General features: G+C 38.2%; 1 pseudogene; it reads left to right on the forward strand.

Moving 5' to 3' along the window:
- The first annotated feature begins 13,753 nt into the window (after positions 1 to 13,753).
- Positions 13,754 to 13,875, forward strand: LOC129871818 (5S ribosomal RNA; annotated as a pseudogene).
- The last annotated feature ends 622 nt before the right edge of the window (positions 13,876 to 14,497 follow it).

Below are 14,497 nucleotides of genomic sequence, written 5' to 3' on the forward strand. Positions count from 1 at the left end.
TCAACCCCTATGAAGTTAAAGGGTTGGGCGCAGCGCCAGCAATTCACCAGGACCCGGCCTCTGAAATTTCAAGACTGGGGCAGTGCACCACAGCCTTGATTTTTCCCTATGCTATCCCTTTTGTGTATTTGAGCCCTACCCCTCATCAACTATCCTTTCAAGTGCATGAATAACATTTTATTTATGAGTTAACCTCTCATATAAGTATGAATTACTACTAGATTGTATAACTTTAACTTAGTGTACAAAGATCCATGCATAATGATTTCATTGAAGTATGACTATATATGTACAATTTCAAGTATATTTCAAACATAAGTTGCATGCAAGTTTATGAATGAGTGACTTGGGATCCTTAACAAGGAAGGTGACCTAAGACTCTTATGATATTGATATAAGAAGTATTTTGTAATGATAGAAGGCCTATATATACATTGCATGATAATTAACTAAATGAAAAAGGTGACCCAGGATCCTTTATGGGTGAATTGAGATGCTTAATAAGCTATTTATATGAACATGTTATGAAGTATGATTATGAGAAGCTATTATTTTATGCAAGTATGATCTATTACTATGATTATGATATGATTATGATTATGATATGTATTCCGTGGGTTGATATACTTAGCACATAGAGGAGTGGAGGGTTGACCTAAGCCTTAATAGCAACTTCTAGTCCATTAAACTATGTTTCCACCTAGGTTGCCTTTATGGCCTATATAGTGTATCCACATATAGCTCTTAATGATAATAATGACTAAACTGAGCCTACCTTGGTGAGTAGCCCTCCTCCTTCTTGTTGTTTGGATCATCAGATTTCATATTATAGCTTGCATGGTCTAATGGCAGTTATGATTATCTCCCACATATATTCTATTTTATGTTCTTGATAATATTAATTGCGTATCTTAATGATTTGATCATTACGGTTTCTCTCATGACCTTACTTGTCAACTTTTGTATCATATTTATTATTTGATCATTGCATCTTATGCTTACTTTTATAGAATGCCCGCATACTTAGTATATTCAAATATACTAATGCATATTTTTCTACATTGTATCATAATGTAGGGGTTGACAATCATATCCATCCTCCATGGGGGTACAGTTGAGTTGCTACATTCTAATATTTTTGAGTATTTATTTGTCGATGGCAAGATTATGAGTTTCTTTCATCTCAAAGACTATGTTTTTTCATTTAGGGTGAGCTAGGGACTTCTCTTAGACCCCGCCATAATTTTTATGTAGACACTTGTTGGACGAATTGTATATTTGTTCTGTGTTGTTTTTTGACTTGTCTATGATACTTCTGCAAATTTCCACTAGTTTGTTGAGTTGATGCTTATTATGCCTTATTTGTGGTTATGTATGTTATGTCAAGAGGCTTGGTTTGCATACTTTGGGGTTTTGATCGCCGTGTCACGCCTTCAACCTAGTTTGGGTCATGATAAACTTAGTATTAGAGCATAATATTTAAGAGTGTCTTAGGGAGTCCAATATACCGCATCAAGTAGACTTTTATTCATGGATATGAAGCACGCCACATTTATGAATAGGAGGCTGTAAGTCATTTTTAGAAAATCCTCACTTTTTTCATGATCAATGTCGTGCTATATAGTGTACTATAAGACTTTCTCTCCTTAATGATTGTTCTTTGCAATTTTCAGAAAATGCTCCTAAGAAGAGCACCTTTGCCAAGAGGGATCAATTCTTATGGAGACCAATTTCCTCTGGTTGCTCAAGAAAATGGTCCGTTGCCCAACCAAGTGACAAATGTGGAGTTCTGGACTGCTATCACTATGCTAGATTATGTTGTGGCTAACCGAGGAGGTGTTGCTCCTCCTAATGGTCCTACTCTAGCATCTAGAGTGGAGGACTTTGCAAGTATGAACCCTCTCGAGTTCAATGGTTAAAAGGTAGATAAAGATCCTCAAGAGTTCATTGATGAGGGGTGTAAGATGTTGGATATTATGGGAGAAAGCGGAGTTGGCACCCTACTAACTTAAGGGTATTGCCCAAGTTTGGTATACTCAATAGAATTCCGAGAGAGTGGAGAAGGTCCTATTGGTTGGGAAATCTTCAAGCTTCCTTTTCTTAACCGTTTCTGTTATATCCCGTCCTTTTTATTTTACCTTGAAACGTCCTCTTAAGCTTCTTAAAAGTTTTCATATGATCCCTATCATCTACAACGTTATCCAATAACTCCAAAGAGGGGAAAATGTGATACCCCATAGTAGGGAAGGCTGTAAATAATGTCACGAGAAGTCGAAAGGGGTTGGAGTCCAAGTAACGAGTCATAGGACTCAACTTACCTACATAAGCTACTAACTTAGAAGTTTTGAATACTTAAGCCACTTGAGTATATACCAAGCTTACGTAGCAAGGATTATATAGGTTCTTAAGAAAAGATGAGATTACGAACTCACGAGGAAGAGGAGAAAATGACATGTTGTAGCAAAGAGGGAGTGACATGTGGCAGAAGCTGAAGCAAGAAGCTGACCCACCTGCCTGCTTGGGAGGTGGACCCCACTTGCCACGTGGCAGCCCCAGATTGGCTGCATAGATGTATTGGCCGAATAAGGACTGGACACGTGTCACTCTAAGGGGATGACATGTGTCACCTCCCAAGGAAGCCTATATATACATGTTTTATGACTCTTAAAGTCATTCTTTATCCAAAAATTCAAAACAAAGGAGAAAAAGAAACCCTAAGCTAAGAGAGAGGGAGCTTCGAATTTGGGAGAGAAAAGGTAGGTTCTTTGATTTATTTCTATGAATTAATTATCTAGGGTATACCAAGATGATATAAAGGTTTTAATAATGTAAAGTTATGGTTTGGATAATCTCCAAATGGATAGCAAATAGCCACGACGTTTTAGCCGCGCTAGAAGAACTTCCAAGGCAAATTTTAAGCTTTGGCCAATTTCGGGGCAAGGTAAGGGTTGTCCTTTCAATTTGGAGTTTATGGTATGGTTATGGAGTGTATTACACGTCTTATATATGGATGTAAATATAAAAATTTCACAAGGATGCTTGGCGTTAGAAATAAACTAAATTGGAGTCATTTTAGTTAAATTAGAATCGAGTAGTGTTGTTGCGAGTGTGGTGCTGTGGTTGGAAGTGGTTTTATTATGTGTTGCAGGAATGGAAAACGTTCCAAAAGGTGTGTGGTATCTGATAGTTTCATCCACATAACCCTCCATTATGTATGGGTAAAGGTTTTACGGAATAGACATTAAAAACCATATTTTAGACTCATAGTTTTGAGTGGGCTGTTTGGGACTTGTTTCGAATAATGTTGAATTAGTTTTCTTATATATGATTTCTGAGTTTTGTTGTGAATATGGATTCTAAGGTTAGGGATTAAAATTGGAAGTTTGGATAGGGCAAGTTATAGGGGAGATGCTCCTGATTTCTGCTAACTTCGGAACTAGTAATAAACTAGTCGGGGGAAATGGACAAGGAAATGAGTCCTAGGGATACTTGAGTATGAATTTGGGATCCGAAAAGTTGAAGTTCATTAATCTTAGTGTTACTCTGGTGTTAAATAGGTTGAAGGAGTACAAAGCAAGCTGGGTTACAAGTGAGCTGCTGTAGGTATGTAAAGCTATCTCTCTTTCCTTTTGACATGTCTTAGCCTTAAGTGGGTTGTATATAAAATGTGGGGATAATTCCATTCCCAGAACTCAAGTACGCCTCATAATCCCTATCCACTGCTTGATGTTCGAACCCCTACAAGAATCGAGTATTGCCTTTCAAGGCTTCTACGTGTTAAAAAGTAGTGTATGTAAAACTATCCTTCCTTTCTCTTGAGATGTATTTGGAATGAAAATGAGGTTATGATGCCATGGTTTTTCACCAATCCCCATTATGTGCTGGCCATGAAATATGTACATGATGACCACATGAAAAAAAGTACAGAGTATGTAAAGCCTATCCTTTCTCTTCCTTGGCATGTCCTAGATATAAGTAAAAGATGCTACGATTGCTTAGGTGATTCCATTCATAAATTTCTCTTATTCACTTATGGATATCGAACTTTTATAATAGTTGAACTATTTTCCTTGAACCTTTTATATGCTAAGAAATTAATGAATATACGGGATCCTAGTTGTAAGGACTATATGAAAGCAAGTGCTGCTGAGTCATTACTTTAGTACATGTATAGGGTCCCCGAGATGCTAATTGATATAGCCCTAATGGCATTTAGAGGGCACTTAAGATGACTACACTACTAATTGGGTCCTCAAACGATGGCTTAATCCTCTTAAACTGTTGAGTCTCTGATAATGATTTAAATTGCATATAGTTACTCACTACTCTACTCGTGTATACTGTAATATTTCTTTCACCGAGTCCCAGGACGGGTATGTAATCATGCACATTTTACTGCATTATCAAACGAGTCCCTCACTAAAGGGCTGGGTACGCTATATTAAGACATGATAATGCAATGACATGAACAACTCACCAAGTCTCTCACTAGAGGGACAAGTACGTATGTATATATATGATGATGTGGTGTGATAAGGTGATGATGGCGCTGGGACCTATGGTGGTCCTACAGATATATGATTCACCGAATCCCTAAAAAGGCCGGCTATATTGTATTATATGAGCATGCATGCTTTTATGATTCACAAAGTACAGGTACAGTGGTTTCTTAAGTAACATACTTATCACTTGAGCCTCTATTTCAGATATGCTCCCATTTATGCTACATTATGCTTTGTATACTCTGTACATATCTCGTACTGACCCTCCTTTCCTCGAGGGGATGGGTTTCATGACCGCATGTACAGATACACACTTTAGGGATCAACCAGCATAGGAGTCCCACTCAACGGTTCAAAATCGCTCCATTATGCTAGAGCCTAGATTTTGGTACTGGTCCCTTGATGTATATATTTATTTTGTTTATTCAAGGGTATGGCGGGGGCCCTATCCCACCATATATGTCACTATTAATATTCTTAAAGGTCTGTAGACATATATGTGGGTTTTGTGTAAATGTGGCCTAGCTGTACTAGTACGACTTATATTTCAGAAAGTCCCATTCACAAAGGCAGCCTTGTCGTCTTGTGTATATGCACATGCTATGTATAGCAAGGTGCTCCTATATGTAATGACATCCATGTTGTCTTACGTGTTATATCGTCTTGATGTTGTAACTACTTAGGGGATAGATTATGTTTGGGATAATATTTGAGATAACTTTATATTTCCTTGAATCCCATGTCATGTTTAGTTGTAATTCAGTTATGGTTAACATGTATGTATATAGGGGTCCAGGTTGGGCCCCAGTCATGGCCTACAGAGTTGGGTCGTGATAGAAGTGGTATCTGAGCAGTTCTTCTTTGGAATGTCTATTGACCGTGTCTAGTCGAATCTTGTTTATCCGTGTGTTGCATTCCATATCTATAAGAAGGAGGCTACTAGACATTTAGGATGTTACCTTTCTTTCATATCTAAGATCGTGCGATAGATCCGAGTCTTGTACTAACTTGGATTTTAACAGAAGGACGACATCAACAGAAGGAAGTAAATAACAATATTAGAATTCACAAGGCATGTAGGTAAGCAAAGGTATGAAAGATATTTGCCGGGTAAGGTATTGAAGTAGAATTGAAATGTAAAGTTGTAAATTGAAAGGGAGAGTAGACAGGAAAGTGTAACAGGTGCAGTTCCTGTGGACGCAGGAGGTAAGTCCATTTTCATACTATTGATTATGGGAGCCCTGTGTGGCTGCGATATGATATGGTACATATATATATCTTTATATCTGCTAGCCCTGTGAGGCACTGTTGGTATTTTGTGCGTGCAGGTTTGAGATAGTAAGAAATACAGAGGAAACTCTGTCTAAATTTTCTTAGAAAAAAAGCAAAAAAAGGAATAAGATACAGGGTTGTAGTGTGGCTTGAAAGGGTGCTCCCACATAAATGATGAGATTTGGCTAAACCACGAGTATGGTTGACCTCGAGAAATAAGTTAATTGCTAAATTGGTGGCAATGGAAACTAGGAGGTCGATGTTGGAATGGTAAAACGAAGTGGAAAAGACTTGTGATCCTAGGGAAATGATTTAGAGAAGATTGGTAGACCTGGATAGAATGATATATTAAGGCACTAACTGAATTGATACACATGGATAAACTGTGAGGGGCTATCGTTAAAAGAAGTAACAGTATGATTAAGATAAGGGAAATAGAATTGTGATTGATATGAAGTATTCATAAGACAACTTGGGGGATATTAAGGATGAGGATAACTAATAAGGGTAAATGTGAAATGGAAAAGCGAGCTATGGAACAAATAGGAAAGACTTGTCAAGTTCCATAGGTAAAGTTTCGAATAAAGGTTGTGCGTAACGGAAATGATAGCGAGCACAAGAAAAAAAAGAGTAACTGAAAGGAGTAAGCAAGAAGAAAGTGAGATGACGGTGCGATAATAAATCATGACATGTGTAGCCGAAGATATGAATGCTGAAGGTGACAGAACTAGAAAAGACCAAGAGGTAAAAGGATGGGTAACAAAGTTCAGACCAAGGTACTTCTAGCCGTGTTTTTGCCTTCGAAAAAAAGCTCATATTAAAGGGAAAATGTCTAACAGTTGGGTCTTATTTTTGTTGAAAAATACCAAGCCCTCAACCCTTAGATATGAACTAGATAATTTGTTTACAACTCGAGAATGAAACTAGAGGGGAACCAAGGGAATCAAACAATAAAAAGTACTATGGTGCGCATTGGATTCTAGTCACCTTCCGAGGGTGGTTGGAGGAGGCAGTATGGGGACGTGTTATTAGTTCTTAATCGACTAATTGGAGGCATAAATTATGAATGGGCAACATAACTTTGGGGTCTATTCAAGGCTATGTGGTTCATGTGTTGGTGATAAACATGCTAGGGCGAGTCAGAAGGGCCTGTAACACTAAGGGATGATTTGGACAAAGGGTAAGTACGTCCACTTCCCCGAGCGTAGGTAACCTATAGTAAAAACTGGGAAAAAGGTTAAAAAGTGTTATACTACAGGATTGAATGCAAACAGGATACTATGTGAGTATAACGAGGATTGTCAGGGAAACAAGTAAAGCTTAGAAGGAAATGATTGGTATGATACAGGGAACGATGGACGAATAAGATACGCATGGTATAGAGGTAACATAAGATACCTCGTGTGCAGAATAAACGATAGGCATAGATGGGAAAAATGATAGAGGGAACTCTAACGGAAGCACCCAAGAAAGATATGATTAAATGAATACTGGTACGGAACGAAAAGGGAACATACAATTATGAACCTAAAAGTATAGTACGACTACATGGTGATAAGGTAAGGCCCTGATTGAGGCGAATTTGGTATGTTGTTAAGGAAATGAAAAACCTGTGTTGGGTACACAGTAAGCATAAAAGGCATAAGGTATAAAGGGGATGGTGCGTGTACATAACGTCGCCCGGAGAATAGTGGAATCCTTAAGGAACAAAGGCGGTAAGATAAATGAATAAATGGTACAAAATAAATTCATCCCAAGAAACAAAGAATATAGGTTGGGATAAAGATATACCTCAAGAGGACCTTGGATAATGATTATCGGAATACAAGTGTTGCCTAATTGGAATTGGAACGACTACAAGTGTGAATTAACCTTTAATAAAGATAAGTAGATGAAGATAAATAGAATGTGGCCTTGGATGAGTTGTTCCATGGGTCACATTACTCAAGTACATATTAGTAAATGAGATGCCGTACAATATATGGAAAGGCCCTCATCTATTCGTGACCTAGTCAAGGTTTCGTACATACATAATCAAGTTATAAAGAATGAAGAAAGAGATGGACATGATACGATACCCAATGGATTGGGAAAAGGGGTTGGATGAGTTTGACACCGAACAGAGGCATAAGTACACCCCCTTAAGGGGGGAAGTGAGTGAGAAGAATTCAAGGGCGAGATGGGGACAATGCATACTACATTATAGTGGACCTGAATGGTTAAAATTCAAGAAGATCCTATGCTGAAGCCAGTTAGAAGGGCTAAAAGGCAACAATGATTGGATAGAAGTCAGAATGGTACGTAAGGCAGTGTTAAGGATTTTTTGACAAGACCCTTAATGACATAACGTTAGAAGGTGGGTGTGTATAAAAAGAAAAGGGTATAATAAGTAAAGGACATCGAATAACTCAAGAGACACTACGAAGGATAATGACATCATACTAGACCAAAAGCCAAGATGTTGGCTATAGAGTTGGTCGCAAATAATGTTATGATAGATAAATAACCAAGGAAAAAGGAACACAAAACCTCCCATGATAGGGGATAAGAAGAGAAAAGAGTGGATAAGGGACAAGAAAGAAGTATAACAAGATGGGATAAGCAAGTTCCAATGTGAATGAGATGTGTACAGCAGAATAAACCAGGAGATGGAAAGACTACATCTACCTCATACAAATTACGTCAGAATGGTTTAAGAAAAGTGGGTAGAACTAGCTAGTTAATAAAAGATGGCAAACTTATACACCAAATTCATTCAGAATTATACCAGTTAATGATAGGCAGTGTATCAGTTAAAGTCTTCTAAAGAAGTTGAGGAGTAATACATGAGGTCTCCACATCTATTTTTTTCAACTAAGGGGGCTTAAATTACAACTAGCATTTAGATATCAGTCCAAGAAGACATCGGGAACACAGGTAGGTCTTAGTACCGCCTTTCACCCTCAGAACTGATGAAGAGGCTAAGCCTTCTACTGAAATACTAGAAGATATGTCGTGAGCTGGTGTTGTTAATTTTGAAGGTAGCGGGGATGATTATCTATCACTTATCAAGTTTCCTACAATAATAGTTACCACTCCAGTATACAAATGGTCCCGTACAAGACTTGCAGGGCAGGATGTGTAAGTCCCCTATTGGCGGGGTCGATGTCAGAAAGACTAAGCTAGTAGGCCAGACATGATTGAGCAAGCTATTAACTAGCAGCCCAGAGTCGCTAGAAATTCTATGTAGGTAATCGGCGTTTCCCTTTAGTGTTCAAATTGATGATTGGGTGTTCTTAAAGGGATCACCCAGGAAGGGAGTAATAAGATTTGGCAAGAAAAGGAAACTTAGAAGACCTTAGCAAGTTGCTCGTAAGGTGGTCAAAGTTTTCTAGAAGTTGGAATTACTACCTGATTTGGGAACTATTGCCTAATCCATCAGATATGGATGCTTCATAAATGTACTAGTGATCCACCTAGAGTATGTCCCATAAAGGATGGCCACGAAATAGAAGAGTTATCCTACAAAGAATAACCTATCGCCATCTTGGATTGGCAAATTACAAGGGTGCAAACTAAGGATGTGACTTCCATCAAGATATTATGGCAAAAACCAAAACCAGAGAAGGAATGACCTAGGATGCCAAAAGAGAGGTAGAGAAGAGATATCGTACTTGTTCCCTATATCCAAAGGTAATCTGTTAGACCCCACACTCCCGAGATCAAAATGTCTCTTAAGTTCCTTAGACATTATCATGTGAGGCGGATAAGCTACGACACTATCTAACGACTTTAAGGAAAGGAGAATGTGATACCCCATAGTAGAGAGGGTTGGAAATAAAGTCATAAGAATCCGTAAGGAATTGGAGGCCAAGTAATGAGTCGTAGGAATCGATTTACCTATGTAATCTACTAACTTAGAAGTCTTACATACTCAAGCTATTTGAGTACATACCAAGCTTACATAGCACGGATTACATAGGCTCTTAAAATAGGACGAGATTACGAATCCACAAGGAAGAAGAGAGGATGACACGTGGCAACCAATGGAGGAGAGACACGTGGCATCACCTTAAGCAAATAGGTGATGCACCTACATAGGGTCAAGTAGGTGATGCAGCATCTTGGAGGTGGACCCCATTGCCACGTGGCAGCCCCTAATAGGTTGCATAGATGTGGTGGTCCAATCATGGCTGGACACGTATCACCCTAAGGGGCTGACACATGTCACCTCTAAGGAAGACCATATATATACATGTTACATGACTCTTAAGGTCATTTCTATCTAGAAAACTTCAGCAGCAACAAAAAAAAGAACCCTAAGTCTAGAGAGAAAAAGAGGACGACTTGGAGAAATAAATAGGTAAGCCCCAATTTTTTTCCATAAATTAATTATCCAGAGTATACAACGATTATATGGAGGTATTAGAAGTATAAAATCATGGCTTGGTGCAGCCAAAATGGACAGCAAATAGTCCACGCAACTTCCAGCACGCTAAAGAGGTTTCTGAGGCGCAATTTTGGCTAGTTTTGGCCAATTTCGGGTAAGGTAAGGTTTCTACTTTAAATTTGGACTTGATGGGGTTGTTATGGAGGGTATTATGTAACTTTTATACTGCTTTAAGTACAAAAAAGTCGCGTATATGCTCAGCAAAAAAAGCAATCTAAATTGAAGTCGTCGTAGTTAAATTGTAGTCGAAGTAAGGCATTGTGTTTTTGGAGGCGGCTGCTGGTTGTGTGGTGTGTGTTTAAGGGAATAGATGTGTTCTAAAAGCGTTGGGGTAGCTTCTGGTTGCATCCACATGACCCCCGCTTCATACGGTTAAAGGTTTTGCAAAATGGAAACTAGAAACCTTATTTTGGTATCGTGGTTTCGAGCGACTCATTTGGAGTTTATGTAGTATAAGATTGATGTAAATTGTATATATATATGCTGAAGGTTATTTTTGTTGGTTGGATGTAGGTATTAGGAGTATAATTGGAAATTCGGATTGGGCACATTATAGGAGAGATGCTGCCCAATTTTTGTTAACGCCTTAACTAGCTAAAGGACTAGTTGAGAAGACGAGCGAGGAAATGAGTTCTATGAATACTCATATGTAACTTAAGATGCTGGAAAGTCGAGGATTGTTGATGCTTGAATTGCTTTCATATTAAATAGGTTCAAGAGATGATGAGGCGAACGTGTTAAGAGTAACCCGTAAGAGGTATGTAAAGCTAACGTTTCCTTCTTTTGGCATATTTTTGGCATAAGTATGTAGGATTTAGACTTTCTTTTAGCATGTCTCCGGCATAAGTGTATTACGCTTATTCTATCTCTTGGCATGTTTTGGGCACAAATATGTAAAGCTAATCTTCCTTGTTGACATGGTTTTTATGAAGCAAGTATATGACTGTTATATGATTCCAAGGAAGTTCCTATTCATAGAGCCTCTAGGAAGGCCAACTTCTTGGTTTTCCAAAGATATTTGTTATGTCTTGATATGTGTATATGATTCCCAAAAGCTCTATTTTGATATAACGCATAGTGACTTTCAAAAGGTACTTGATATGACTCTTGTCTCGATTTTGAATGAAAGCTCATTTTGATTATGCTATCGAGTCTCAAATATGATTTAAATTGCATATAGTTTCTCACTACTCTATTTGTGGATGACTCAATGCTTCCTTCACCGAGCCCAGTCCAGGTTTTTTTATCATTCGTACTTCTCTGCATTGTTCGCCGTACCCTGACGTGAGGGGGCAGGTATGACCTATACATGGGAATTGTGGAGTTTTGATGTGCCATGTACACATATGATATGATATGATCTGATATGAACATATGATATGATATGATCTATTACGGAGATATTCCCTACTCTAGAGTTATGATGTGCTGTAGACATGGGCATATGAAGAAAGGGGGGTCAGTATGATATATGTACTGAGTATATAAAGCATGGACTGTGATAAGTAAAGTCATTACCATAGCAGAACGTGCAAAAATGAGCAAAGTATCTAGAAATATCAAAATGCTTATCATAACCACAGATAAGGTATGCAGAAAAACATATGATATGATATGATCTATTACGGAGATATTCCATACGGTAGGGGCCCTGTCCCGCCATATGTTACTATTACTATTCTTAGGGGTCTGTAGACATGTGTACGTGGGTAATGTGTGAGTTTTGTGTGGTTATAGTTGTACGATGAGTTGTAAATATTATTGTGCTATGGCAGCCTTGTCGGTTTGCTTGCCCTTTCATAACATGACACAACTGAAAAAGGTTACACGTGTATGAAAATTTTCTCACCCCTGGGGTTCATATATATAGTTCTTATATCTTATAGATATGTATACGGGGGTCCAGGTTGGACCCCAATCACGGCCCATGGGGTTGGGTCGTGACAGAAGTGGTATTAGAGTAGTTCTTCCTTGGAGTGTCTAAAGACCGTGTCTAGTAGAGTCTTGTCTATCGGTGTGTTGTGCACCACATCTATAGACAAGAGGCTATAAGATATTTAGGATATTACTTTCTTTTAGATTTAAGATCATGTGATAGAGTCGAGTCATAGGGAATAAAATTCCCCATACTAACCTGTATTTCAATAGAAGGACAACATCGATAGAAGAAGTAACAGTTAATAGTGGAAGTTACAAGGCACGTAGGTAAGCAAAAGCACGAAGGACCTATGTCAGGTAAGGTATTGCAATATCATTGACACATAAAGTTAAAAATGAAAGGAAAAATAGAAAGAAAAGTGCAATAGGTGCAGTTCGAGTGGACATATAAGGTAAGTCCATTTTTATACTATTGATACTGGGCGCCCAGTGTGGCTGCGATATGATATGATCTGAATATATACATGCGTACCCTGTGAGGCACTATTGGTATTTCCTAAGTGCAGGTTTGGGATAATAAGGAAACAGAGGAAACTCTACCCAAATTTTCCTAGAAATAAGAAGAGAATGAGGTATACGACTGTAGTATGTCTTGGCAGGTCGTGCCCACAATAATGATGCGATTTGATTAAACTACAAGTATGGCTGACCTCGAGAAATGAGTTAATTGTTGAATTGATGACAATAGAAACTAGGAGGTCGATACTGGTATATTAGAACGAAGTTGGAAAAGACTTATAAGCCAAAGAAGATGATTTAGAGAAGATTGGTAGATCTGGATAAAATGATATATTAAGGCATTGCCTGAATTGATATACATGGATAAACTATGACGAGTTATAGTTGAAAGAAGTAACAGTATGATTAAGATAAGAGTACAAGGGAAACAAATTGTGACGGAAGTGAAGTGTTAATAAGACAGCTTGGAGATATTAAGGATAAGACTAACTAAGAAGGGTAAGTAACCCATAGTAAGAATCGTGAAGAAGGTCAAGCAGTGTTATACTATGGGACTGAATGTGAATAGGATACCATGTGAATATAACGAAGGTCATTATGAGAATAAGTAAGGAATAATAAGGAAGTTCTAACAGAGGCATCCAAGATAGACATAAGTAACTGAATACGAGGACGGAGCGAAAGGAGAATACATAGTTATGAGTTAAATGGGTAGTACAACAACATGCTGTTAAGGTAGACCTCTTATTAGGGCAAGCTCGATATGTTGTTAAGAAAGTGAGCATCGAGCACACGACAATGATGAAGGGTCATGAAGCATAAAGAAGTATTATGTATATGTGACTCGAGTACCAATGATTAGATTGTATTAGCACCTCATGATTATGTTAAGATGTTGTACATGGGCAACTAAAGGTATGGGTGATATAAAGGAAGGCATAGATAGGGTGTGGTATACCAAAGGTGTTGAAAAAGAATCTTACGCATTTGAAAATTGGAAATAAGGACATAAGGTAGAACACAAATAGATAGTGACGTGGGTACACCCTAAAGGGGGGAAGTGAACAAGATAAGTACAAACATAAGAGAAAATCAACTAACACTATCATATGTAAACGGGAACGCTTAAACTTCAACGAAATCCATAAGGGATGGATGCGATCATACCAGCACTAACACACCGGATCCCATTAGAACACCAAAGTTAAGCGTGCTTGGGCGAGAATAGTACTAGGATGGGTGACCCCCTGGGAAGTGAAAGAGGAAATGAAACACAAGTATCCGTACCTATTCCCTATGTTTACAAGTAATCCTAACCTTTGGAACTTTGATATTGATTTCTCGATGAAAGTATATGTTATGGAAACGGGATAGAGGAAATCTCCATATAGTCATTTTAAGATCTGGAGGAAGGTTTTGGTTCATATTAGAGGATGAATGTTCTAAATGGGGAAAGGATGTTACACCCCGCACTTTGGTACCTTGGAACGCTTCTTAAGCTTCTTAAGTTTCTAGGAAGGCTCTTAAGTTTCTTAGAAGTCATCATGTGAGTCGAATAGTCTATAATGCTATCAAATAATCCTAAGGAAAGGAGAAGGAGATACTCCATAAAAAAGAAGATTGGAAATAGGGTTATAAGAATCCGGAAGAAGTTGAAGGTTAAGTAATGAGTCGTAGGACTCAACTTACTTGTGAAAGCTATTACTTGGGACATTTTACATACTAGCTACTTGATTACACGTCGAGATTAAGTAGCAAGGAATACATAAGCTCTTGAAGGGACAAGAGATTACGAGCTCACGAAAGAGAAATAAGGAAATGACGCGCCTACTCGAAGCAAGTAGGTGATGCACCTACTTGGACAAAAAGGTGATGCACCTACTTATGGTCAAGTAGG

This window comes from Solanum dulcamara, chromosome 10 (genome assembly GCF_947179165.1).
Source record: "Solanum dulcamara chromosome 10, daSolDulc1.2, whole genome shotgun sequence".
Lineage (NCBI taxonomy): Eukaryota > Viridiplantae > Streptophyta > Magnoliopsida > Solanales > Solanaceae > Solanum > Solanum dulcamara.